Source organism: Primulina eburnea, unplaced genomic scaffold (assembly GCF_022965805.1).
Source record: "Primulina eburnea isolate SZY01 unplaced genomic scaffold, ASM2296580v1 ctg567_ERROPOS1600000+, whole genome shotgun sequence".
Classification (NCBI taxonomy): domain Eukaryota; kingdom Viridiplantae; phylum Streptophyta; class Magnoliopsida; order Lamiales; family Gesneriaceae; genus Primulina; species Primulina eburnea.
In genome coordinates, this window is record NW_027331355.1 from 1,288,464 (window position 1) to 1,316,323 (window position 27,860).

The 27,860-nt window shown below is 33.8% G+C and overlaps 1 non-coding gene and 2 pseudogenes across 1 annotated transcript; 2 read left to right on the forward strand and 1 right to left on the reverse strand.

The window, feature by feature from the left end:
- Positions 1–427: 427 nt before the first annotated feature.
- LOC140821463 (uncharacterized) lies at positions 428–9,653 on the forward strand (annotated as a pseudogene).
- Positions 9,654–9,983: 330 nt separating this feature from the next.
- LOC140821464 (uncharacterized) lies at positions 9,984–26,944 on the reverse strand (annotated as a pseudogene).
- On the forward strand, positions 26,854–26,964 carry LOC140821467 (small nucleolar RNA R71). The gene has a single exon (XR_012115746.1). It is a non-coding gene; the product is annotated as a small nucleolar RNA R71 (small nucleolar RNA).
- The last annotated feature ends 896 nt before the right edge of the window (positions 26,965–27,860 follow it).

Genomic DNA, 27,860 nt, shown 5'->3' on the forward strand with positions numbered 1-27,860 from the left:
CCAAGAGTGGATCCTTTAATCTCAACTACTTAAATTAAAATTTGAACAATTAAATTTACCCATTAAATATTCAAACAATTAAAATTAAAAAGAAACAAAAACAATAACAAAACAAAAAGACATTGTAGTGGACTTGTAATTACCTTAGCTTCCCTTTGGATACGATATTCGAACTCACCGAATTATATTACTTGTGGACAACCTGCTCTTGGGAGTGCAACAATCAAAGTCGCAACAAGTTTTTGGCGCCGTTGCCGGGGAAGTATAATTTAATTTCAAGTCTATTTAATTTTGTTTATAGTTTATTTTTATTTATTTTAATATTTATTGCTTTTGTGTGTTTTTATTCTTTTGCATTTGCATGAGCATTTGGTCACGTACACTTAGTGGTCGACGCATTCGAAATAACCCTTTATTTTTACAAAACATGGCGGAAGAACCCATCCAAGAAAATGAAGATGAAATTCAATCTCAACATGATCATGATAGACGAAGAACACTTAGAGATCACATGAATCCTACACGTACTAGTGCACCTTCATGTCTAGTTTTTCCCCCTGATGCATCTCATTTCAATTTTAAGCCTGGTATTATCCAACTTTTACCCAACTTTCATGGCTTAGATTCTGAAAATCCATACATGCATTTACGAGAGTTTGAAGAAGTGTGCAACACATATAATGATCTAAATTGTAGCATGAACACCATTCGCCTTAAGATTTTTCTTTTTTCTTTAAAAGATAAAGCTAAAACATGGCTACAAAATCTTAGATCGGGATCCATTCGAACTTGGGATGAATTGCAACAACAATTTTTGAAAAAGTTTTTTCCATCTCATAGAACAAATTCTTTCAAAAGGCAAATCATCACTTTCACTCAAAAACAAGGAGAAACTTTTTATCAGTATTGGGATAGATACAAAGAATTGCTTAATCTTTGTCCACATCATGGTTTTGAAATTTGGAGAGTTGTTTCTAAATTTTATGAAGGCTTAACACCTAAAGATAGGCAAATGGTTGAATTTATGTGTAATGGAACATTTGAAGATAAAGATCCAAACGAGGCAATTGAGTATCTCGATTCATTAGCTGAAAATGCTCAAAATTGGGACACTATAGGTACAATCGAACCATCAAACAAGATTCAATCTCCTACATCTGGTGGAGGTATGTACACTCTCAAAGATGAACATGATCTTCAAGCTAGATTTACCTCTTTGGCAAGAAAAGTTGAGGCACTTGAATTGAAAAAGAATGGTCAATTAAAATCTGTTCAAGAAATTGCGTGTCACATCTGTGATACAAGTGATCATTTTACAAAAGATTGTCCCACTTTGCCCTCTTTTAAAGAATGTGTCCATGAACAAGCCAATGTTTTGAACAATTTCAAAAGGCCAAATTTTGAACCATTTTCTCAAAATTACAATCCAGGTTGGCGAAACCATCCAAATTTTAGTTGGAGGAATGATAATGCTGCACAATTTCCGCAACCACATTTTCAAAATCAACAAAATTTTCAAAATTATGCACCTTATGTTCCTCCGCCGAAAAGAAATTTGGAAGATACATTGAATTCTTTCATTGCAAAGCAAGAGTCTATCAATACTCAAACTGCTCAAACCATGACAGATTTGAAAGATACTCTTGATAAATTTGCATCTGCACTTAATGTTCATGAAAAAGGTAAATTTCCTTCACAACCTCTGCCTAATCCCAAGGATCATCATACACAAACTGGAACTTCTGGAACTCAACCGATGGATCAGGTAAAATCTGTTATTGCCCTTCGAAGTGGTAAGGTTGTGGAAAAATCCATTCTTGAACCTTGTGAAGATGATGATAAATCAACTCCAAAGGGTAAGGAAGTGGAATTCAACAGACAGTGTCACCACCATTCCCTCATGCATTGAAAAATACAAAAAAATCAAATTTGAATTCTGATATATATGATATTTTTAAACAAGTAAAAGTTAATATTCCTTTATTAGATGCAATAAAACAGGTACCATCATATGTCAAATTTTTAAAAGACTTGTGCACTGTGAAAAGAAAATTGAATGTGAAAAAGAAAGCATTTTTAGCAGAACAAGTAAGTGCAATCATTCAAAATAATAATGCTTTGAAATACAAAGACCCTGGTTGTCCTAGTATTTCTTGTATTATTGGAGAACGAAAGATTAAAAAAGCCTTGCTTGATCTTGGAGCTAGTATGAATTTACTTCCATATTCAGTTTATCAAGAACTCAATCTAGGCGAGTTAAAACCTACTTCGGTAACACTTTTACTTGCCGATAGATCTGTTAAAGTGCCAAGAGGTATGGTAGAAGACGTGTTGGTCCAAGTTGATAACTTTGTATATCCTGTCGATTTCATAGTTTTAGATACACAACCTATCGAAGCTTGTAATGCAATTCCTGTAATTTTGGGTCGTCCATTTTTAGCAACTTCTAATGCTCTTATAAATTGCAGGAATGGAATAATGAAGTTGTCATTTGGTAACATGACCTTGGAGCTCAATGTTTTTAATCTTTGTAAGCAACCACATGACAAAGGAGATGAAAGTGAAGATGAAAATCTTATTGAAACTCTTGTGGAAGAAAGCATTCAAGAAGGGAGTACTCGTGATCAATTAGATATTTGTTCAATTGAAACTGTTAAAGAAAATATTGAAATTGATCTTGATGATTTTATCAGGTATCACTCGTTAACAGGATCAGAGAAAGAATTTGATGCAAAATATGAGAACAAAGACGAACCACCAATATTGGAGTTAAAACCCTTGCCAGAAGAATTGAAGTATGCATTTCTTGGAGAAGATGAAACATATCCAGTGGTAATTTCTTCCAAACTAGAAAGTGATCAAGAAGGTAAATTAGTTGATATGCTTAAAAGACATAAAAATGCAATTGGTTGGACACTAAAAGATCTTAAGGGCATTAATCCACTAATTTGCACACACAAAATTCACTTAGAAGAAAATGCAAAAACATCTCAACAACCACAAAGGAGATTAAATCCACACATGAAAGATGTTGTGAAAACTGAAGTTCTCAAACTACTTGATGTTGGGATTATCTACCCTATTTCTGATAGTAAGTGGGTAAGCCCAACACAAGTAGTTCCAAAAAAATCTGGCATCACAGTGATAAAAAATGAAAAAGGTGAATTGTTAACAAGTCGACTCCCATCTAGTTGGCGGATGTGTATTGACTATAGAAAATTAAATGATGCCACTAGAAAAGATCATTTTCCATTACCATTTTTGGATCAAATTTTAGAAAGAGTAGCTGGTCATCCCTACTACTGTTTTCTTGACGGATATTCAGGCTATTATCAAATTCCCATTGCACTCGAAGATCCAGATAAAACTACATTCACATGTCCTTTTGGAACATTTGCATTTAGAAGGATGCCATTTCGATTATGCAATGCCCCAGCAACATTTCAAAGATGTATGCTAAGCATTTTTTGCGACATGGTTGAAAATTGTTTGGAAATTTTCATGGATGATTTAACTGTCTTTGGGAATACATTTGATAATTGTCTTGAAAATTTGGAAAAAGTTTTAAAAAGATGCGAGGAAAAAGGTCTTATTTTAAATTGGGAAAAATGTCATTACATGATTAATTCTGGAATTGTTTTGGGACATGTCGTGTCATCTCATGGAATTGAAGTTGATAAAGTAAAAGTTGATGTCATTGCCAATTTACCCCCTCCAAAAACCATTAAAGAAATTCGCTCATTGTTGGGACATGCTGGATTTTATAGGAGGTTTATAAAGGACTTTAGTTTAATCTCTAAACCCATTTGTAACCTCTTAACAAAAGACACTGCATTTGAGTGGACTCAAGAATGTCAAAATGCTTTTGATAAAATCATTCGACATTTAACATCAGCTCCTATCATGCAACCTCCTGATTGGTCTTTACCATTTGAAATCATGTGCGACGCGAGTGATTATGCAGTCGGTGCAGTACTGGGTCAAAGAAGAAACGGTAAGCCTTATGTGATATATTATGCAAGTAGAACTTTAAACAATGCTCAAATGAATTACTCCACAACTGAAAAAGAACTACTTGATGTAATATTTGCATTAGATAAATTTCGTTCTTATTTGATTGGATCAACGACTATTGTATTTACTGATCATTCTACTATTAGATATTTGTTGACGAAACAGGATGCAAAGCCACGACTGATACGATGGATTTTGTTGCTCCAAGAATTTGACATTGTGATCAAAGATAAAAAGGAACCGAGAATGTCGTAGCCAATCATTTATCGAGACTAGTAACAGGATCATCTTTTGAAATGACACCAATTAACGATAATTCTCCTGATGAATATCTATTTTCAGTTACTACTACACCTTGGTTTGCTAACATAGTAAATTTTCTTGTGACAGGAAAAATGCCACCACAATGGAGTTCCCAAGATAAAAGAAAATTTTTGAATGAGGTAAAAAACTTTTATTGGGATGATCCGTATCTGTTCAAGTACTGTCCAGATCAAATTTTTCGACGTTGCATACCCGACAATGAGGTAAGTAGTGTCATTAAATTTTGTCATTCAGAAGCATGCGGAGGACATTTTTCTTCAAAGAAAACAGCTGCAAAAATCCTGCAGTGTGGATTTTATTGGCCCACTTTGTTTAAAGACACCTACGAAATCCGCAAGATCTGTGAAAATTGTCGAAAATTGGGTGCGATTTCAAAAAAAAAAACATGATGACTTTGAATCCTATCATTGAAATTGAAATCTTTGACTGTTGGGGAATTGATTTTATGGGACATTTTCCACCGTCGTTTGGATACTTGTATATTTTAGTTGCAGTTGATTATGTTTCCAAATGGATAGAGGCAATTCCATGTCGAACAAATGATCATAAAATCGTCATCAAATTTTTGAAAGAAAATATTTTTAGTAGATTCGGAATTCCTCGAGCTATGATAAGTGATGGGGGAACTCACTTTGTTAATAAACCATTTGCTTCATTAATGAAAAAATATGATATTACTCACAAAGTAACTACTCCTTATCATCCTCAAACAAATGGACAAGTTGAATTAGCTAATAGGGAGATAAAGCAAATTTTGGAAAAAAACTGTTAACTCAAATAGAAAAGATTGGTCTCTGCGACTTAATGATGCACTTTGGGCATATCGAACAGCTTTTAAAACATCATTGAATATGTCTCCCTATAGGTTGGTTTATGGAAAACAATGTCATTTGCCTGTAGAATTGGAACATAAAGCTTATTGGGCGATCAAAACTTTAAATTCAAGCATGGATGATGTCAACAAATTGCGTAAATTGCAACTTAATAAACTTGATGAACTCATAAATGATGCGTATGAGAATTCAAGGATTTATAAAGCAAAAATCAAATCATTTCATGATAAAACAATTCTTAGAAAATCTTTTGAGATTGGTAAAAAAGTTTTGCTTTATAATTCTCGACTTCACATATTCCCAGGAAAATTACGATCAAGATGGACAAGCCCATATGTTGTAAAGCATGTGTATCCTTGTGGAGCTGTGGATATTGAAAATCCTAAAAATGGTGATGTTTTTAAAGTGAATGGACAAAGGCTTAAACCATTTTTGGAAAATGAAATCTTTCAAGAAGAGTTTATTTCCCTTTCTGATCCTTAAATTTTTATGTTGATTTATTTTGTTTGTTTTTATTTCAGGTTTCCTTAATCTTTTTATTTTCCCAGTTAAATGGCGGATAACGGTACTCCGTGACTCTCATAGTCGGTTAAATCAGTTTCCCACAATTGCTGATACAAAAATAAAATAAAAATCATTTCTTTTCTTTTCAAAATGGATGAAATTCTCTCAAAAATTTGTAAATATTTTCCCTCTGTTTCTGAAAATGTTCTAAGAAAAATTTATGCAGGAAGGTGTGAAAGATTGAGATTGCTAACGCAAAAAGGAATTCCAGAAGATATTCGTCTTGTAATAGAAGCTAAGGTCCGATTAGGAGGAGAAGTTCCACAATCATTGCTCATTCGATATTTGCCTGGATTAAGAAAAATCACTTATGCGAAAAAACGAAGGGCCAAAAGGTTAGGGGTTTGTCATAAGTGTGCAAAATGGACTTGTGACAAACGATGCAGATCTTTGGGATGTGTTTCCGATAACAGAGAAGATAAAATTGGTTTCATTAAGAATGGGCTGAGTAAGGAGTCTTTAGATAACATCTTATTGACTCTTGAGACGCATTCTAGTGGACATGTGCATATTGAACTTCTCCGTTTATGGAAACAATTCCAAGATGAGCGTCATAGTCTTGGGAATCTGACTAAAAAAGACCCTGTTTGCCAATTTATAAGAAAATTGGATGGGAAGCATATCCTCGACTCATAGAAGGCGTTGAAGCCGTTTCTGGACGTAAAACCAGAGGAAAATTAATTTCATTTCAGAAAATTCACGACAGATGCTCATCTGTGCTTCGACTGCCGATCAATTAATTGATGATTTGGAAGCTTTTGTTCATAAGCCTGATCCGATGATAACAAAGATCAATTGGTCGCAATCAAGCAGTAAGAAAAGGAAGTTGGATCATTGATTCAAAAGTCGTGGATTGGTTTGCGTTTGTTTCAGTTTGTTATCTTCAATAAAATTCCAGGTGATATCTCTTTCATTATGTACTCTTCATTAATAGCTATTTTGACATTAGAGACAATGTCATATTCTGATTGGGGGGAGAACACATTTTTAAAAAAAAAACAAATTTTAAAAAAAAATTAAATATTATTTTAAAATAAAACCATGTTTATTGTTTGTACCTTTGTAATTTTTGCAAAAATGTCATACATTACATATTTGAAAGATTTAAATTAGAATATGCATTAATCTATTTAAGAATTTTTAAATTTTTATTTGAAAAAGGTCATTTTTAATATTCTGATCAATATAAAAATATGATTTATGAAATCTTTTTGAGTGATTAACCATTGTGATAAAATTAGGTATTAAAGTATATGGCCCAAGATATACCTTATAAGAGTGTCTAAAATTTTTGAACTCACACATATTTTGTGAGTGAGTGGAGAGGATTGAGAAAACAGCTTGCGAGCCTTTATTGATCATCGGAGAGGCTATCAATTGTTTAGATCTTGAGTTCTTATTTTGAAAAAAAAAATTGATATTTCCTGAAAAAAAAAAAGCGAAGAAAAAAAAAAGAAAGATGTTGAAGATTTATGTAATTTAAATTATATGCTGCGATCCATTTTTCTCTCATAAAAATACAAATTAAAAAAAAAAGAAAGAGAGAGAGAGAAATACATTGTACAAATTAAATAAATATGTGGTCAAGAAGCATAAACTTAGTTTGATTCCATGATGTAAAAAAAAAAAATCAGGAAAAAAAAATATATATATAATAAGAACAACTGGATTTTAAATCAATGGATTTCATATCTTTTGATTAGTTTGGCTCGTTTGTCTGTCTGCATTCTGTAAACCATTTTTCTGAGCATTTATCTGTATTCCAACTCCATGGGAGAAATCGTTGTCATAAATTGAAACATTTATTAACCTGTGAGGATATGGAGTTGAGACTCTTACTAGGAATTTCTGAAGGCCGTGTACATTTAACTACCTGAAATAAGCTTTGAATTAATCATCTCAAATTATTTCATAAATTATAATTATAATGATCTTGATATAACTTTGACAGTTTTCAAATTTAATTTAAACACTTGGATAGTTTTGATTACATTTCTATTTAAATTAATCAATATGTTTTGTGTTGCTATTAACGCTTAAATTGCTAGGGACTAGCAATAAGCTGGTTGGGGAGTGTGATAAAGATAAAATATTGTATATTAATTAAATGTTTTATTATATAAATATATAGTTTTTGTTTTATTAAATGTTTAAATATTATATATTTTATAATAAATTGTATAAAATATAAGTTGTTGTGTAATTATAAGTTTTTACTATTTTTACAGGTTCGATAAAACACGAATAAACTTGACAATGCATATGGGATTAAGATGATTCTTGGACCTGTAGAAAGTTGATGTTAATATTTACAATATTGATGGAAAGCATGAGATAAAAATCTTCTCACAAGTGGGATCAAATTATGCAACAAATAAAGTTACCAAAGGAGTGGCAGTTTTACCATGCTCTAGTATTTTGACCATATCTCTCAAATTACTTGGTCAAATGGTTTGAAAAAATTACCACAACTAGACAACTCAATTATCCACATATTTCTTTTTATGTGAAGAAGCAAATTCGGAGAAGAAGATTTTCAAAAGTGATGTGTATTAAAATATTAATTTCTTGGAACACCAATGAAGATTTATGGGTAAAAAATAATATTTTATTTGTGTTTGTCTCCCCAAATTTGGCTATAAATAGGGGTGCATTGTAATGTATTGAGATATCCCTCATTCTATGAACAAATCTTTGAGTTCATAATATTTCTCTCTATATTTTTCTTTTATTTCTTCATTTAAATATAATTAGCATGTTAATTTCATAGTCAAAGTTTTACACTTTGAATAATGAATAGCAAACTTCCTAAAGTTGAGATGATAAGGTGAAGCTCTTGGCATGATAATAAGGTTATTATAAGGTAAGAATCTATGTTTTATATTATTTATCATTATTTATTGTTTATGTTATATTTATTTCTTTAAGTATTTTTATACCCTACTTATAAGTGGGAGTTTTGATTTATTGTTGCTATATGTTACACTAAATTCTTGGAACCATTTAAATGTTAGTTTGGTATTAGCAACCATTTAAAGTGGATGCCTTGATTTATTATATATAAATATATTATAATATTAAATTTTTGGAACCATTTAAATGTTAGTTTGGTTTTACCAACCATTTAACTTGGATTCCTTGATTTACTATATATAAATATATCATAATAATATTTTCTTGGTACCATTTAAATGTTAGTTTGGTTTTACCAACCATTTAAAGTGGGAACCTTGATTTAGTGTTTACAAATATATATATAGCACAATAAATACTTGACCACATTTATAAGTTTTGGTATATATTATATATTTATGAGATAATAATTTATAACATAATATAAATATGATTATTTAATATATTGGAACTATTTTATTAAGTGGATTTCAATATTGTTCGTTAATGTTAACTTTATTAAAATACCAAGAGTGGATCTTTTAATCTCAACTACTTAAATTAAAATTTGAACAATTAAAATTTACCCATTAAATATTCAAACAAATAAAATTAAAAAGAAACAAAAACAATAACAAAACAAAAAGACATTGTAGTGGACTTGTAATTACCTTAGCTTCCCTGTGGATACGATATTCGGACTCACCGAATTATATTACTTGTGGAAAACCTGCTCTTGGGAGTACAACAATCAAAGTCGCAACAAATTGTGCCCAACAAACAGTATGAAATATTTCTTCCAAAGTACCGAAACCTCCTGGCAAAGCAATGAAAGCATCTGAATGTTCAATCATTTGAGTAATTCGTTCATACATGTTGTCCACTTTCATTTCTTCTCCTATTGTTGGTCCTGTAAGATTGGCTAAGGTAATCGGAATAATGCCTAAAACTTCACTTCCACCTGCATGCGCAGCTTTTGCAACTTTTCCCATGAGGCCAACTTCACCACCACCATATACCAAATGAATCTTTTTTTTTAGCAAGTGTTATTCCAAGCTTTTCTGCTACATCTTCATAAATTGAATCTTTTCCTGCACTAGATCCACAAAATACACAAATATTTTTTATTTTACTTACCGTGGACGTTGACATGTTGAGAAATATGTTTTCTGTAACTGTTAGATCACAGCATATGAATTTATAAGCGTACATGCCAAAAGTCAATATTTGAACAGGAAATTATTATTATTAAAAGAAAATAAAAATGACAAAATTAAAACAAATATATACAGCGTAGTTGTGATTGTGGCTCACATCTTCCTCTGATTTTACGTTCAGTAACAGCTTCAACGCCTTCTATGAGTCGAGGATATGCTTCCCATCCAATTTTCTTATAAATTGGCAAACAGGGTCTTTTAACGTCAGATTCCCAAGACGAAATTGTGTATATATATTTACTTATCTAAATAGATATGAGTTACTACAGTAGGATCTTTGTAAGGATGGTTCCACCGTCCATATTGATATTCCTCCTGTTGAAATTGCCACCATAGTTTAAGAAGTTCATTTTGCACGTACCCACTAGAATGCGTATCAAGAACCTCTAGAAAATTATCCAATGGCTCTTTAATCAGACCATTCTTAATGAATAAAATTTTATCTTCTCTATTCATTGATGTCATTCCAAAATTTTTGCATTTCCCATTACAAGTCCACCTTGCACATTTATAACATCCACCTATACGTTTAGCTCTTCGCTTTTTAGCATATGTGCTTTTACCAAATCTTGGCATATGTCTTATTATTAATTCACTTGCTTCCCCAACCAATCGGACTTTTGCTTCAATTATCAAACGGATATCATTCGGTATGCCATATGACATCATCAACCTAAGCCGCTCACATCTAGCTTTATAAATTTTTTTCAACGCATTATCAGGTAAACAAGCAAAATATTTACGAAGATTCATAATACACGCATCCATATTAATATTATTATTATATATATTTCAATTATTTTGGGAAAACTGAAGAAACCGACTTAAACAGTCAAGGAGTACCGTTATCCGCCACTTAACCGGGAAATGAACTAGAATCTGCAAAACAAAATGAAAATATCAAACAACTATTGTGGATCATATAAAGGCATAAACTCATCATTAAGAATTTCATTTTCTATAAAAAAGGCTTAAGTCTTTGCCCATTAACTTTAAACACGTCATTATTTTTAGGATTTTCAATATCAACAGCACCATGAGGATAAACAAATTTGACTATAAATGGTCCTGACCACCTCGATCTTAGTTTACCTGGAAATAAATACAAACGAGAATTATAAAGCAAAACTTTTTGTCCAATTTCAAATGACTTTCTCATAATATTTTTATCATGGAAGACTTTAGTTTTATCTTTATAAATCTTTCAAGTTCATTTATTTGCAATTTTCTTAATTTAGATGCATCATCTAAATCAATATTAAATGCTTTAATTGCCCGATAAGCTTTATGTTCAAGTTCAACCGGTAAATGACAATGCTTACCAAAAACTAACCAATATGGTGACATCCCTAATGATGTTTTGAATGCAGTTCTATATGCCCATAATGCATCAGTTAATCTTAAAGACCAATCTTTTCGATTTGGATTAACTGTTTTTTCTAAAATTTGTTTTATTTCTCTATTTGCAAGTTCAACTTGACCATTACTTTGAGGATGATATGGGGTAGAAACTTTATGTGTAATGCCATATTTTCTTAACAAAGAAGAAAATGATTTATTTATAAAATGACTTCCCCCATCACTAATTATTGCTCTAGGTATTCCAAATCGGCTAAAAATATTTTCTTTTAAAAATTTTATAACAATTTTATGATCATTAGTTCTACATGCAATTGCTTCAATCCATTTTGAAACATAATCAACACCGACTAAAATGTACGTATATCCAAAAGATAATGGAAATGGACCCATAAAATCTATCCCCCAACTATCAAATATTTCAATAATTATGATTGGATTTAAAGGCATCATGTTTCGTTTTGAAATTGATCCCATCTTCTGATAGTTTCACAAGATTTGCAAAATAAATGCGTATCTTTGAATAAAGACGGCCAATAAAATCCACATTGTAAGATTTTTGTAGCTGTTTTATTGGATGAAAAATGACCTCCACATGCTTCAGAATGACAAAATTTAATAACATTACTTACTTCATTGTCGGGTATGCATCATCGAAAAATTTGGTCAGGACAATACTTAAATAAGTAAGGATCATCCCAATAAAATTTTTTAACTTCTATCAAGAATTTATTCTTATCCTGTGAATTCCAATGAGAAGGCATTTTATTTGTCACAAGAAAATTTACAATGTTAGCAAACCATGGCATAATAGTAGCATAAAACAACTGATCATCTGGAAAATTTTCATTTATTGGTATTTCATTATGAGATGATTCAGTCATTATTCTAGATAAATGATCCGCTACAAAATTTTCTTTTCCTTTTTTATCTTTAATTATAATATCAAATTCTTATAACAATAAAATCCACCGTATTAATCTTGGCTTAGCATCTTGTTTATTTGATAAATATTTTATGGCAGAATGATCGGTGTAAACAATAGTAGTAGAACCAATTAAATAAGATCGAAACTTATCTAATGCAAACACTACTGACAGTAATTCTTTTTCAGTAGTTGAATAATTTATTTGGGCACTATTTAAGGTTCGACTAGCATAATAGATTGCGTAAGGTTTTCCTTCTGTTCTTTGTCCTAACACAGCTCCTATAGTATAATCACTTGCATCACACATTAATTCAAATGGTAAAGGCTGTTAGATATGAATTTTATTGTGGCGATGATAACTAAAACCAGCAGACCAGCAGACCAGAACAACAGAATAGATTATCAGTAGCTGCTGCTCTAGTAAAACTAAACCAGTAGAAAAAGGATAACAATACAAACCAGTAGAGAATGTCTTCTAACGTTGCTATCTTAAATATTACCGTTAAAGAGTTCCTAGTACTAGTATTAATTGCAGCATTAAATATTATACGGAGTCATTTAATGCATATTACCCAATTAAGTATAAAACAAGACTGATTGTTTTATAGCTTTTCTGCAGGAACCCATTTCGGTAATAAAGCTGATTGTATCAGTTATCTGAAGACTTCTCTGATTGTGAACGTTGAACTCAGTCGATTATATATACTTGGATCAAATCCTTGTTTTAAAGAGACTTCGCATAATATCATTTTCAAGGAACAAAGCTACTCTCTTATCAAACGAATATCAGTTTTCCTTGAGCATTTTAAAAGTTCAACACAAAGAAAAGTAGCACACGCTTCATAGCTTATATCTGATCTTTTGTAGATCATCTTGTGCTACTAATTCTTACACTCTTCACGATCTTTACTGCACTAATATTTTATCAGAAGAGTCTGTAATCTGAAAAGAGTCTTTTCAGAACTTTGTGTTTCGCATATTTGTGAGTTGAGAAACTAAGAGTTTCAGTAGGCTGAGGTATAAGTCCTTCTGAAGTGGGTGTGTACAAGTGTTGTACTGTAATATCCAAAGTCTTTTAGTTATACCTTCTGGAAACAGAAGAAGGGGAGACGTAGAAGAGTTTATCTTCGAACTTCCATAAACAACTGCTGTCTACTGCTTTATTGTTGTTTCAACTACTTCATCAGATTGTTTCCGCATGTTCTACTGTAATCAGGTGAAAGTATTCGCACAAGATCAACTACTATTCTTAACAGGATTTTAGTACCTCATCAGAACGAAAAACGAGTAGAGTTTATTCACCCCCCCCCCCCCCCCCTCTAAACTCAAGTTCGATCTTAAACAATTAGTATCAGAGCAGGTTATTCTTGTTTGTGAAAAACTACAACAAATGGCACACTTCAGCAAGATCCCTATGTTCTCTAAGGAAGATTTTGACGACTGGAAGATAAGAATGCAAGCTCATCTTGCAGCACAAGATGATGACATGTGGTATGTCATCACAGATGGTCCACTGAAAATCTTAAAGCCTAACACAGCTGTTGCTGTTACTGACGGTGCACCACAGATGGTCGAAAAGGCAAGAAGTGAATGGACCAGTGAAGATAAGAAGAAGGCCAATCTTGATAATGTGGCGAAGGATATACTGTATAAAACTCTTGACAAGAACACTTTCAGCAAGATAAAAATGTGCTCTACTGCAAAGGATATTTGGGAAAAGCTCATCCAGATATGTGAAGGAAATGAGCAAACAAAAGAAAATAAACTGTCTGTAGCAATGCCGAAGTTTGAAAATCTGAAAATGAGAGCTGGTGAAACTCTAAATGAGTTTGATGAAAGATTCAGTAGCTTGGTCAATGAGCTAGCTGCTCTGGGTAAAGAGCATAGCAACAGAGAAATAGCCCTCAAGGTGATGAGAGCCTTACCCAGAGAATGGGATGTTAAAACAATGGCTATGAGAGTATCCAAAGATTTGAACAAATTGGAACTGCACGACTTATTTGCAGATCTAAAGGCCTACGAGTTCGAATTGGAAGTGAGAAGTGGAGAAGAGCCTTCAAGCTTACCCACCAAGGCTCTTGCTGCTACTGCTACTGCTTTTACTGCTACTGCCTCGACCTCCTCTGCTGCTGCTGCAGTTGTACCTCAGGCATCACCTGCCGTGATCATTGAAAATACAATGGAGAAGACTGCTGAACAAATCAGTAGTGATGCTATGTCCTTATTTGTAAAGAAATTCTCCAGGTTTATGAAGAAAAACCATCGAACCTATCAAGGTCCCAATCGCAACTTCAAGAAAGATTCACCATCTGGTGATATGGGATGCTTCAACTGTGGAAAGATAGGTCACTTCATTGTTGATTGTCCTAAACCAAAGAAGGATGATCAAAAGAGAAAGAATTACAAGAGGAATGACAAAAAGTCCAGAAGAGATCGAAAAGCGATGATTGCCGAAGAAAGCAAATCTAAGTGGGCGGACTCTAGTTCTGAGTCATCTGACTCAGAAAGTCATTCCAGTGACAGTGATGCAGAAGAAGTCAAATGTCTAATGGCAGACAATGACTCAACCTCGACATCTGGAGTGGTATTTGATTTTGACTCTAGTGAATTTACACGAAATGACTTGATTGATGCACTGCATGAAATGGTAAAAGAGTATTCCAGACTTTCTCAATCATTTGAAGAAGTTAAGATTGAAAATCAGAACTTAAAAAATCAGAACAGTAAGTTAACTTGCTTGCAAGTAGACAGCTGCAATGATTTACAAGTTAAGATGAGTAAATTAATAACTGAGAATGAAAGAGCCAAAGCAGATTACCAGAAAGTGCTTTCTGAAAACCAGAAGTTGTCGCTACTGGTAAATGCTTGGAACAAGTTTTCTGTTTCATTGGAAAAGATGCAAGAATTACAAAAACAGTCAGGAGATAGGAGTGGTCTCGGTTTTTGTAATAATGAAGGCATTTCTGAAACGAATACTAAGCCAACACTGAATATGTGCAAAGGGAAATACATTCACTTTGTGAAATCCAGTGTGGTACAGGAGCCAGAAGTACCTACTGCTTCAGTTGAAAGGAATGTAAATCTGACGAACAGAAGAATGCACTATGGCCTGGGTTACGTTAAACCTAAGGAAAAAGTTGACCAGAGTTCTAGATTCAGAAAAGAATTCAACTCTGGAAGACAACATCCTATGAAGGTTAAAAACTACCAGTACTACAACTCTAAACCTGTTCAGAAGAGATACAGACTGGAAAACAGAAACAGAAGGGAAGAACAACATTTTGGTATGCATACTGTTAGAAATAACAGACCTTCTGTTGCACACACATCTTTGGATACCCGAAGTACAAGGTCACCAAGAATTGTACAAATGTGGGTTCTCAAAGGACTGATAAGGCTTGGGCCCAAATAGATTTGGGTACCAGTTACTAAAATTTGTGTTTGCAGGAACAGCAGAAGGAAGCAGAAATCAGTAACTCTACATGGTATCTGGATAGTGGTTGTTCCAGACACATGACTGGACAAAGAAACCTACTTTCCGAGATAGTGAGCTGTACTGGACCAAAGATAACTTTTGGAGACAACTCAAAAGGTAAAACCATGGGTAAGGGTAAGATTATCCATGGTAATATAACTATTAGTGATGTGTTATTAGTTTACAATCTTTGTTACAATCTTATCAGCATTAGCCAACTATGTGATAATGGGTATTCTGTGGCTTTTCAAAAGCATTCATGTATAGTTAGAGATTCTGCTGGAACTACTGTGTTAACAGGAAAAAGAGAAGGCAATACTTACAGAGTCTCTTGGAACTCAAATCATGTTTATACTCCTACATGCTTAGTTGCTTCTCTTAGCAATAAACATTGGCTATGGCACAAGAAACTGAATTATCTGAATTTCAAGTTAATCAATTATCTCAAGAAGCAGAATATAGTCGATGGATTACCTGACATTAATTTCGTTAAAAATCACGTTTGTTCTGCTTGTCAGCTTGGGAAACAGATAAGATCCAGCTTCAAGACCAAAGATAGCAAATCAACTTCAAGATGTCTGGAACTACTGCATATGGATCTATTTGGTCCTATCCCCATCATGAGCTTAGGGGGAATGAAATATACTCTTGTTGTTATTGATGATTTTTCTAGATTCACGTGGGTAATCTTTCTCACAGGAAAAGATCAAAACAGTAGTCTCTTGATCAAGCTTCTGAAAAGGATTCAAAATGAAAAATCTTCTACCATCATTAAAATCAGAAGTGATCGGGGTACTGAATTCACTAACAAGTATCTTGAGTTATATTTGAATGAGCAGGGAATTCATCATGAATATTCAGCTGCCAGAACTCCTCAACAAAACGGAGTGGCTGAGAGAAGAAATAGAACTCTAAAAGAAGCAGCTAGAACAATGCTAGCAGATGCAGACATTTCTCAGCGCTTCTGGGCTGAAGCTATCAATACTGCTTGTTACACGCAAAACAGATCTATGGTCAACAAAAGACACAACCAGACTCCGTATGAAATATGGAAAGGGAAGAAGCCCAATGTATCTTATTTTCATGTGTTTGGTTGCAAATGTTTTGTACTGAATAATGGCAAAAATCATTTGATGGCATTTGACTCAAAATCAGATGCTGGAATATTTCTTGGTTACTCTGCTGTAAGCAGAGCCTTTAGAATCTTCAACAATAGAACTCTTAATGTTGAAGAATCAATTCATGTTGTCTTCGATGAAGACAACAGTGCTGAAATTTCTAACATATCTGATTTAAGTAACAGGTTAGACAGGATTCACTTGGAAATCGACAGTGAAGATGATGTAGAAGCAAATACCAAGGATCTTCAAAATCCAGAACCAGACATTCCTATAGTGGAACCAGAAGCACAGGCTCTGGATCTACCAATACCAGCAGAAGATGCTCAAGAACCTACTACTGGTTCTGTAGAAGACAATCTTAACATATCAAATCAGGAAGATGTCCACTTAAATCCGTTTATCTGGAGAAAATCTCATCCTCCATCATTGGTTATTGGTAATCCAGCAGCGCCGTTGAGAACCAGAAGGCAAATGCTTAATGAATACATGCATGCTGCTTTTATATCTCAGGATGAACCAAAGAAGATTGAAGAAGCTCTTCTGGATCCTAGTTGGATTGAAGCCATGCAAGAGGAGCTGAATCAATTCAAACGTAATGAAGTGTGGTTTCTAGTACCTAGACCATCTCATCAAGCTGTCATTGGAACTCGGTGGGTATTCAGAAACAAACTCAATGAAGAAGGCACAGTGGTGAGAAATAAAGCTAGATTGGTAGCTCAAGGCTTCAGACAAGAAGAAGGCATAGACTTTGATGAGACTTATGCACCAGTAGCAAGGCTCGAAGCAATCAGAATATTCTTAGCCTTTGCTGCTTTCAAGAATTTCTAAGTATATCAAATGGATGTGAAAAGTGCTTTTCTAAATGGTCTTTTACAAGAAGAAGTATACGTCGAACAACCTCCAGGTTTTATCGATCATTTCTCTCCGCATCATGTATTTAAATTACACAAAGCATTATATGGTCTAAAACAGGCACCTAGAGCTTGGTATGACACTTTATCACAATTTCTTATTGATCATGATTTCACCATCGGAGCAGTAGATAAAACTTTATTTACTTTAGTCAAGAATAAGCACATTCTTTTAGTACAGATCTATGTTGATGATATTATTTTTGGGTCAACTAACCCCAAATTATGTGCAAAGTTTGGAAAATTGATGCAGGATAAATTTGAAATGAGTATGATGGGAGAATTAACATTCTTCCTAGGATTACAGATTAAGCAATCAGAGACTGGAATCTTTATAAATCAAGCCAAGTACACCAAGGAGCTTCTGAAAAAGTTTGGAATGGAAGCATGCTCTGCTGCTTCTACTCCAATGAGCTCATCTATTAAGCATGATAAAGATGAAAGTGGTATTTCAGCAGAGGTAACTCAGTATCGAGGTCTTATTGGTTCTTTATTATATTTAACTGCCAGTAGACCAGATATCATGTTTACTGTTTGCATTTGTGCTCGATTTCAATCTAACCCCAAACAATCTCATTATATTGCTGCTAAGCGTATTTTGAAGTACTTGAAAGGAACTCAAAACGTCGGCTTATGGTATCCCAATGATTCATCGTTAAATCTTATTGGATATTCAGATGCTGATTATGCAGGTTGCAAACTAGACCGAAAAAGCACAAGTGGTTTTTGTCAATTTCTCGGTGATAGGCTGATATCCTGGTTTAGCAAGAAACAGACTTCCATAGCCACATCTACTGCAGAAGCAGAATATCTGGCTGCTGGAAGCTGCTGCTCTCAAATACTGTGGATTCAAACAGTTAAGAGACTATGGGATTCAAGCCTCCGAATCACCTATATTCTGTGACAATACCAGTGCAATTGCAATCACACAAAATCTAGTACTCCATTCCAGAACGAAGCACATAGACATCAGACATCACTTTATTAGAGATCATGTGCAGAAGAAGAACATTCGTCTGGAATATGTTTTTACTGATCAACAAACAGCAGATATCTTCACGAAACCCTTACCAGAAAATAAGTTTTCTTACTTTCGTAATTCTCTTGGTTTAATAGATTTAACTTAACTGTTTTCTGATATCTTAGTTAAATTTCTATTATTACGTGTTTGTTATCGCATTGCACTAACAGTAAGCTTTTTGCAGAAAAGCAGAAGAGAAAAGTCAGATAAGCAAAACTGGAATTTTATTAGAAACCATTTCAGTACTTTACACAATGCATAATGAAAAACAGTAGATCTTCTTTGCTATTTAACCAGTAGCGTTACATGTAGTGCTTGTCTCCTGAAATAGGAGCTTTCTGACATTTGCTTGCAAAGTACTTCAACAGGAAAAAGATGGTCTTCTTCGAAAGAGAAAGGCCTAGAAAGAATCTAGCAAGCTTAGGTCTTGCCAGCACTAATGTAATTTTTAGATGCCTTACAGGGCATCAGAGAGGATTTCAGCATCATCAATCCACCAGCACTCTCTTATTGCATTAGCATGCTTCTGGAAGAAATTGATGCTATATTTTAAACTCAATCGAAGCAAAAGATCTGCATAACTGTGGAAACTACAACTCAAGGAGTGTATTTCAAAGATCATTACGGCATTTTTGATACCCTCAAACTTCTCTCTGAACAATTTTGCTTCCTCTCCTGAATCTAACTCTAACTCTCCTTTTACTTGAGTTGTCATTGTTCTTGCTTACCTTCGTTCAAGCTTTGCAGGTATTTATAAAGGGAACAAAGACACTTGTGAATCACACGATTGCGACTGTTCATTTTCAACGACTCAGATTGAGAGATAGCCAAGAGTCACTTGTCGCAATTATGACTACTTATTAATTGCATTTACCGAGGGGGAACAGTATCTTAGTCAGACTAAGAATTTGACACCTTTTCAGAAAACAGATAGGATATTTGTCTTTTCGATAAATCTACAAGTCTGTTGGTTTTGACAAAGTGCTCGCATATTTCAGCACTCTGAAACTTCCAGCAGACGTTATCATAAAATGACAAATCCTTTTCTGATTTCTTTTAGTAGCCGTCTGGACAGCCCGCGCTTTTTCAAAATTTTCAAAATCATTCGTCTTTCTGACAGTTTCTGCAAAACTTTTCAAACACTCAACCAAGAACATACTGACACGTGTCTTTATGTTTATTTGCGGCTGTATATCTATTTCATATTTCACATTTTCACCTTCACTGTTTCATAACTATCATTATTCAGCTACTGCTTTCTCTATATCATAACTAACTACTGCAAATTTTTCTGATCTCATCTGCATACAGAAATGGCTGTCGCATATACTCTCAACGCTTATCAGGTTAACTTTGCTTCCGTTCTCACCATCAAGGATGAGAATCTCTTGAAAATATTTTAGGATATTGAGAAATCAGGACTCCGGAAATTCCTGGAAGCACCAGCAATTATCTACAAAAATTCTCTCCTGGAATTTTACGCCAAAGCAACAGTGCATGAAGGAAGAATTGTTCATACCCAAGGAGATGCTTCTATTTCCATTGATGCTGCACACCTAGGAACAACCTTCCTCCTTCCACTTTCGGGTATTTCTGAACTCTCTGATATTTCCAAGACAGATATGTCTGTTGCTCTAAGCTCTTTCTCCGCATCTGGAGAAGAAGTGTCTCCTTCCTGCCACAAGAAATTGCTCAAAATAGAGTAGTAGATTCTGGCCGATATTGTGGCCAAAGCTATTTTGATCAAGGCTGGCACCTTCGATAAATTGACGAAGGAGAAAGTTCAGGTCATGACTGCCATCACCAAGGGGGTTAAGGTGGATTGGAGTCATTTTATTTTCAGAATCATGAAGGATATGGTTATTCGGAAGAGTTCTGGTTTCGCGGTTCAGATCAGTGTTTTGCTCAAGGATGCTGGTTTCGCATCTACCAGTGATCTCGATGCTACCTCTGTTACCATGATTGATGCAGCCAATGTTTTGGCTCTGAGGCCTAAGCCAACAGTGGCAGAGTTTGTTGCGATGAAAAAGGAAATTGGGGAAACTGCTTCTGAGGCTCCCAAACCTCAGAAGAAAATTTCGAAGAAACGATTGATTATTTCGACGGATTCCGATAAAACAGCATCAGAATAATCTGCTGCTGCTATTCGACCAACAGTACCGACCCCAGCCAAGAAGAAACCGCGAACCATTCTCAAGATGAAAAAGACAGCAGCATTGTCTGAGATTGAGAAAGTACCTATTCGACAGGTATTTCCAGAAGCGGTTCCTTCTGTTTGATCGACTGTTTCCTCAACTGCACTCGCTACTGCGTCCATCTCAGCACCTTCTTCTGCTACTGCTTTTAAGCCATCATCTGGAATCGTTATTCGGGAACAGGCAAGCGGGTCTTCTGCTTTCCGACCTATTGCGCCCATTTCATCTACTGACAAAGGGAAAGGGAAAATGATTGAAGAACCACCTACTTTTGGTCACCAGACCACTGTCATTACCGGCGTTGACCTTCATCTAGCAGAGATTGAGACCTCTGTAAACGAGGACATAAAATTCTTTGATGAATGGCATACTGTCCGACTGTTCCATTCTTTTGACTACTTCAAAACAAGAGGGAATTACAGCAAGTTGATGAATGCAGAAAGGAAGACTTTTCAGCTGGCAAAAACAGAGAATGTCATCGAGGCCTTGCGCAGACGGAACTTCATCCTCGATCAACTAAAATGTCAGAAATTAGAATCAGTTTTGAAAGTTCTTGAATCGAATTTTGATCCTGCCGTTCCTACTGCTGTTCAGGATCAAAATGTTATTTTAATTCTATCTGACAGATTAAAACAGATGAATGAGCAACTTCTTGCTCAAGAACAAGGCTTTGGAGAGCCTACTGCTTATCATGTTGGCCTTGTCCCGATCTTTCAGCAGAATCAGACAGTTGAGGAAAGGACTACCGCCTCCCCAAAGGCTGCTGCTCTTAGTACTCCTGCATCTCCGACTAGGCCCATTCAGTCCTCATCACTATTGTCTGTACATGAACTGGCTTCAGTTGAGGAAGTCATTGAATCAATTGTCCCTACTGTCTCTGCCACTTTAAAATTGCCGGCTTCTGGATCTCCTACCCCAGGGCAACAAGCAGCAGAACCAGATACTACTTCTTTACTGCCGAACTTAGAGTTGATTTCCGCTGCACATCAAGCAGAAATGACAGTTCTTCTGGAACAGCCCTCTGCACCTTCTATTGAAGCATCTTTAGTTGCACAGGCTGCTACTGTACCTATGGAAGAAGTTTTGGCCTCTGACTTGGCCATTCCTACTGAAGATACTACTCTTCCTCTGGTTGCTGTTTAGCCTACTGTTTCTACACTTCCAGCAGACAGCAGAGCAGACCCTGTTCCTTCTACTACTTTAATAGATGCTCCTCATGTTTCTACTGCGTTGACTGTCTCCCTCCCTGTTTTGACTGCGACAACTTCTCGTCTTTCTGAGATCAAACAACGCATTCTTGAACGAACCCCTTCCCCGGAATCAGATGCATTCAACCTCGAACATCAGATTCAATGTCTACAAACCGACCTCAACAACATTTCTGATTTAGTAAAACGCATGTCTTGTGAAAACCTTGTGGAATTCAGTGGTGCTCAATCTTTCCGAGAGCGAATGGGGAAATACATCTATCTCACTAAGGAGACCTCGGACAAGATGTATGCTGAAGCCTTTGTTTTCAGAACAGCTATCTCAACAACTCACAACGCCATCATGCTTGCTCAAAATGATATACTCACTCGAATTACTGAGCATGATGATATCTTTCGATCCCTGTCTACTTCTGTGGAACTTTTGGATGCCAAGATTGACTCTCAAAATCAATCTATCACTGCCTTAGATAATCGCATCTCTTCTCAGACCCCGTATCTGGAGATGCTAACCGATGGTATTCAAAATATTTCCGGCAGACTGAATGATCTCTTTACCCATGTAGTGGCCGCTGATGCCAAAAAGGGGGAAGATAGAGGAGATAGAGGAGATCAAGCGGGAGTTAGGCAAACAAAAGATGAGGCTGAACCTTCTAACAGAAGAGACCAAGAACCTCAAAATGAAGAAATCTTTTACAGGGACATTGGAACCGATTGATTTGTTTACTTTAATGCGTTATTAACATTATCCGTTTGATTAAATGATTATCTGTTTTACTTAACGATTTTCTACTGTTTAGGTTTTGGCATCACCACAAAGAGGGAAATTGTTAGATATGAATTTTATTGTGGCGATGATAACTAAAACCAACAGACCAGCAGACCAGAACAACATAATAGATTATCAGTAGCTGCTGCTCTAGTAAAACTAAACCAGTAGAAAAAGGATAACAATACAAACCAGTAGAGAATGTCTTCTAACGTTGCTATCTTAAATATTACCGTTAAAGAGTTCCTAGTACTAGTATTAATTGCAGCATTAAATACTATACGGAGTCATTTAATGCATATTACCCAATTAAGTATAAAACAAGACTGATTGTTTTATAGCTTTTCTGCAGGAACCATTTCGGTAATAAAGCTGATTGTATCAGTTATCTGAAGACTTCTCTGATTGTGAACGTTGAACTCAGTCGATTATATATACTTGGATCAAATCCTTGTTTTAAAGAGACTTCGCATAATATCATTTTCAAGGAACAAAGCTACTCTCTTATCAAACGAATATCAGTTTTCCTTGAGCATTTTAAAAGTTCAACACAAAGAAAAGTAGCACACGCTTCATAGCTTATATATGATCTTTTGTAGATCATCTTGTGCTACTAATTCTTACACTCTTCACGATCTTTACTGCACTAATATTTTATCAGAAGAGTCTGTAATCTGAAAAGAGTCTTTTCAGAACTTTGTGTTTCGCATATTTGTGAGTTGAGAAACTAAGAGTTTCAGTAGGCTGAGGTGTAAGTCCTTTTGAAGTGGGTGTGTACAAGTGTTGTACTGTAATATCCAAAGTCTTTTAGTTATACCTTCTGGAAACAGAAGAAGGGGAGACGTAGAAGAGTTTATCTTCGAACTTCCATAAACAACTGCTGTCTACTGCTTTATTATTGTTTCAACTACTTCATAAGATTGCTTCCGCACGTTCTACTGTAATCAGGTGAAAGTATTCGCACAAGATCAACTACTATTCTTAACAGGATTTTAGTACCTCATCAGAACGAAAAACGAGTAGAGTTTATTCACCCCCCCTCTAAACTCAAGTTCGATCCTCAACAAAGACCAATCTGGAGGTTGTAAAATAGGTGATGTAACTAAAAGATTAATAATTTTCTTAAAAGCATTTTCACATTTTTGAGTCCATTCAAATTGTGTATCTTTTGTTAAAAGATTTGAAATTGGTTTAGATATTATACTGAAATTTTTTATAAACCTTCTATAAAATCCTGCATGACCCAAAAATGATCGAACTTCTTTAACCGTTTTTTGTGATGTTAAATTAGCAATAATATCAACTTTGGCTTTATCAACTTCAATTCCTTTTTCAGATATCACATGTCCTAAAACAATCCCAGATTTGACCATATAATGACATTTTTCTCAATTCAAAACAAGATTTTTTTATTCACATCTTTTTAATACTTCTTCTAGATTTTTAAGACAATTTTCAAATGAGTTTCCAAAAACAGTTATATCATCCATAAAAACTTCTACATATTCTTCAATCATATCACTGAAAATACTTAACATGCATCTTTGAAAAGTAGCCGGAGCATTACATAAACCAAATGGCATTCTTTTAAATGCAAAAGTTCCGAAAGGACAAGTAAAATTAGTTTTTTCTTGATCTTCTAATGATATAGGTATTTGATAATACCCCGAATACCCATCAAGAAAACAGTAATAAGAATTTCCTGCTACTTTTTCTAGAATTTGATCTAAAAATGGTAGTGGGAAATGATCTTTTCTAGTTGCATCATTTAATTTTCTATAATCAATACACATACGCCAACTAGATGGAATCCTAGCTTGTAATAACTCTCCCTTTTCATTTTTTATAACAGTGATGCCTGACTTTTTAGGTACTACTTGTGTTGGACTTACCCGTTTACTATCTGAAATTGGATAGATAATTCCAGCGTCTAATAGTTTTAATACTTCATCTTAACAACTTCCTTCATATGTGGATTTAACCTTCTTTGTGGTTGTTGATATGTTTTAGCATTTTCTTCCAAGTGAATTTTATGTGTACAAATTAAAGGATTCATACCTTTTATATCTTTCAAAGTCCATCCAATTGAATTTTTATATTTTTAAAGTAATTCAATCAAATCTTCTTCTTGATTTGGCAAAAGAGTGGAAGAAATTACAACAGGAAATGTTTTATTTTCACCAAGAAATACATATTTCAATTCTGATGGTAAAACTTTTAATTCAAGTTTTGTATTAACATCTTCTTTAAAATTATTTTTAGACTCGAAACTTTCTATTGAAAAAACTTCAGATTGTTGATTTAAGTTTTCTTCTTGTATATTTTCTTCCACAATTGTTTCAATTTCATTATCATATTCATTTTCATTAATACTTGGTTGTTTATATAAATTGAACACATTAAGTTCTAGAGTCATATTTCCAAAAGACAATTTCATTATTCCATTTCGACAATTAATTAAAGCATTTGAAGTTGCTAGAAATGGTCGTCCCAATATTACTGGAATTTCATTATGTACTTCTATTGGTTGTGTATCCAAAACAATAAAATCTACAGGATATATAAATTTATCAACTTGAACCAACACATCTTCTACAATACCTCTAGGTATTTTGATTGACCTATCCGCCAGTAAAAGAGTAACAGAAGTGGGTTTTAATTCTCCTAAATTAAGTTTTTCATAAACTGAATAAGGAAGTAAATTCACACTTGTTCCCAAATCCAACAAAGCTTTTTTAATTTTATTTTCTCCAATAATACATGAAATTGTTGGACAACCAGGATCTTTATATTTTAAACTAGAATTATTTTGAAGAATAGAACTTACTTGTTCAGCCAGGAATGTTTTTTTCTTCACATGCAATTTTCTCTTCACAGTACATAAATCTTTTAAAAATTTTGCATAAGAAGGTACTTGTTTAATAGCATCTAATAATGGAATATTTATCTTCACTTGTTTAAAAACTTCATAGATATCATCATTTTTTTGTTTTTTATGATTTGTTAATGCATGAGGAAATGGTGGAGGTTTATTTGACTTATTTACTATTTCAGATGATTTATCATTCACCATATTATTCTTAAAATTTAAGGTATCATCATTCTCAAAAGTATCAGGATTGTCATCCTTACTCTTTGATTTTAAATGATCCTTGTTTTCATTACTATATAGATCATTAACTATTTTACCACTTCTAAGGGTAATAACATATTTTATTTGATCAATTTTTTCATTTTTTAATTCTTGATTTTGATTTTTAGGATTAGGTTGAGGCTGAGATGGAAATTTTCCTTTTTCATGAATATTAAGTGCAGATGCAAATTATGCAAGAGTTTCTTTCAAATCACTCATAGATTGACTGTTTTGAATATTGATAGACTCTTGTTTTTGGATAAATGCATGAATTACATCTTCAAAGTTTTTTCTTGGAGGTGTAACATAAGGAATATAACCTTGATGATTTTGGTTATTTTGAAAATATTGTTGTGACGGTTGTGCATTATTATCATTCTTCCAACTAAAATTAGGATGATTTTTCCATCCAGGATTATATAATGGTGAAAAAGGATCTAGTATTGGTTTTTTGTAATTGTTAACATAATTTGCTTGTTCATGGAGACATTCTTTAAATGAAGGTAATGTTGGACAATCTTTTGTAGCATGATCATGTGTATCACATATATGACAAACAATTTCTTGAATACTTTTTAGTTGACCACTCTTTTTCGTTTCTAATGACTCAATTTTTCTTGCTAAAGATGCAAGTTTAGCTTGAATATCTATATCATCTTTAAGATTATAGATACCACCCCCATTTGTTGAATTATTGTTTTTAGTTGTTGGTGGTTCTATTGTGCCTATATTATCCCAATTTTGAGCATTTTCTGCTAATGAATCCAGATATTCCATAGCTTCATTTGGGTTTTTATCTTCAAAAGTTCCATTACACATAAATTCTATCATTTGCCTATCTTTAGGTATTAGACCTTCATAAAAGTGAGAAACTATTCTCCATGTTTCAAAACCATGATGTGGGCATGTATTAAGTAATTCTTTATATCTATCCCAACATTGATAAAACGTTTCTCCTTGTTTTTGAGAAAAAGTTGTAATTTGTCTTTTAAAAGAGTTTGTTCTATGGGAAGGGAAAAACTTTTTGAGAAATTGTTGTTGCATTTCTTCCCATGATCTTATTGAACTTGATCTTAAATTTTGTAGCCATGTTTTAGCTTTATCTTTTAAAGAAAAAGAGAAAAGCTTTAATCGAACTATATCCATGCTACAATTTTGATCATTATAAGTGTTACAAACTTCCTCAAATTCTCTTAGATGCAAATATGGATTTTCAGAATCTAAGCCATGAAAATTTGGTAAAAGTTAAATAATTTGAGGTTTAAAGTTGAAATTAGATGCATCCGGAGGAAAAACTAAACAAGATGGGGCACTAATTCCAATAGGGTTCATATGGTGCCTAAGTGTTCTTAATTGATCATGTTCTTGATTATTATTATTATTATTATTGTTATTATTATTATTATCATTATCTTGATTATTTGAATTATCATCCATGTTTAAATTATTTTCAGAAACTCGAATAAGTCTACCACTTTTTTTTCGACTCCAAATACTCATACAAAAAAAAAAAAAACAACACAATACTTATAAATAAAACATATTTAACAAATATAAACTTAATTTATACCTCTCCGGCAACGGCGCCAAAAACTTGCTACTACTTAAATAATAATTCACCCAAGTGTAAGTTGTCTGCAAGTAATATATTTCTTAAGTACGAGATCGATCCACAGAGAGGTTATTTTGAGTTTAAATTTATTAATTTATAGATTACCAAATGCAATAATGAAGTTTACAAATTATAAATTTTGTCAAGGCTTGAGGATTTATTCTTGGTTTATATAATATTGTTTAACTAAAACTAAAACAAAAAAAAAACCACCATAAATAATGGTTCCAATAAAATTAAACACATACATAATATAAAATAGTTCCCACTATAGAAAATACCGA